This window comes from Protopterus annectens, chromosome 6.part0 (assembly GCF_019279795.1).
Source record: "Protopterus annectens isolate FY-2018-M chromosome 6.part0, PAN1.0, whole genome shotgun sequence".
Lineage (NCBI taxonomy): Eukaryota > Metazoa > Chordata > Ceratodontiformes > Protopteridae > Protopterus > Protopterus annectens.
In genome coordinates this window covers 446,329,243-446,331,187 of record NC_056737.1, presented here as the reverse complement: position 1 = coordinate 446,331,187, position 1,945 = coordinate 446,329,243, and the positions used below count along the sequence as shown (strand labels likewise).

The following is a 1,945-nucleotide window of genomic DNA, read 5'->3' as shown; positions in this document are numbered from 1 at the left end:
CGCCAGTGTTTTGAGTGGGAGAACAGGTTTCTCAGTCCCTCATTATGAGCTGTTAAGGGAATTTCCAGAACCTTTATCCATTCTTCCAGTTCTGTCTGCTTTGGAGGGTGTCACTTGTGAAAATATGAGGAATGCTGTCTGCAGCTTCCCCTTCAAGGAATCTGCTGTAAAATTATTTTACAGTTCACAACTAGTTTAAAGTGTGACTGATACTACCAAGGCTGTGGTTGTTGATACTGTTTTGTTTTCCTTCAGTCTCCCAGATGAAATGAATGAGTTCTTTGGATAGACTTTGTTTTAGCTTTTGGTCCCTGTACTACAGAGGTCAGTGTGAAAGAGGTAAGTTAATAAGGGAATCCCAAGATTTTTCAGTTTTTTTTTTCAAAATTTTCTAAAGGATTCTCTAACCTTTCAAAATTCAGCAAAAAAAAAATCCATGTCTGGGTAAAACTTAAGGAAAAATGGGAGATGGGTTCCAAAGTTCAAGAACCATGAAAACAAAGAATAGTCCAAGTTGGTCTAGGAAACCTTCTTCCACCCTGGAAATCCTTTTTCTTCTAGAAAGTCCAAATCCCTACTTTCCTCTTTGGCAGCTGTTTCAGACAATTGGGTTCTGAAGATCCTTTTTCAGGGTTAAAGATTAGTGGGGGAACCCCCTGTCCTTCATGTGGTGTCGTGGGAGTGATAACCAGCTCCTCCTTCCCAAGTTGGGTAAAGGCTGGTGCCAGAGGCTAGTAAGTATGCTACCTGGATGCCAGCAAAAATAAACTGAGTCTGAAAGAAAATCAAGTAGAAAAGGTAATAACACTGACTGGGAAGAAGCCTGCAGCTGTTCTGCAAAAATCAGTTCCAAGCTCTAGCTTTGGTGCAAGATATGGCATCCAGTTGTTTTTAGGGAAAATCAAATGGTCAGAGCTGATTAACATAAAATATTGAAGGAGTTCATCAATCCATTTAACAAAAGGCTTGAAAAGGATCTTTAAACATTTGTTGAGATGAATTGATAAAACTGCAAAAGATTTAAAGGTCAAAGAAATGTCAGCGTACAAGACAACTAAGAAGAGCTGCTCCAAAAAATGGTAGAGTTGGAGCATGCAAGAAAAGCCTTGAAATTTTAAGGAATAATCTATTTTATGAAAGCAAATAAGCAACTGGACAAGGTAGTGTGGCCAAGTGGTCTAAGGTGCTGGATTAAGGCTCCAGTATCTTTAGAGGTGTGGGTTTGAATCCCACCACTGCCAGTTGTATTAGAGTGGGTGGTTTGGCATAATGGTTAAAGGCGTTGCCTTATAGGCCCAAGGTACAGGGTTTGATTCTCACTGTGGGTTATTGACTAGGCTTAAAATGGCCCTCCAAAGCAGTTAGCCTAGTATTCATCTATGAACCTTTGAACCTATATGATCTAAAAAGCTGAGAGCGTGTGTGTGTGTGTGTGTGTGTGTGTGTGTGTGTGTGTATGCATGTGTGTGTGTGTGTGTGTGTGTGTGTGTGTGTGTGTCTGTGCAAGGGATTTCTGACCCATTATTTATGAATGTGTTCATTTACTTGTTTGTAAGCAGATGTGTGAGGTACACAGTTATGCATGTGGCTGTAACTGATGGTTGTGTGTGTTTAAATATTTGGTTCTTGCAGCCCACTCTAGTTATGGTGTAATGGAAGGAATTAATTTTAGTAAAAGGATCATCATCAAATGAAACATGTTCTTTAGGTACAGTCCTTGGTTTTCTTGTTTTGTTGACTGCTGACAGTATGTTTATTATTTGGCTGTTCATAAACTGGACAGTATGAAGTCTATGAGTTTAATGTTAATATTTTAACCTCCTTCCGTGAAGCCTTAATCCAGCACCTTAGACCACTTGGCCACACTACCTTGTCCAGTTGCTTATTTGCTTTCATAAAATAGATTATTCCTTAAAATCTCAAGGCTTTTCCTGCATGCTCCAAC

At 39.5% G+C, this 1,945-nt stretch overlaps 1 non-coding gene across 1 annotated transcript; it reads left to right on the top strand.

The window, feature by feature from the left end:
* The first annotated feature begins 1,159 nt into the window (after nt 1–1,159).
* On the top strand, nt 1,160–1,241 carry TRNAL-AAG. Its single transcript has one exon. It is a non-coding gene; the product is annotated as a tRNA-Leu (tRNA).
* Nucleotides 1,242–1,945: the final 704 nt, after the last annotated feature.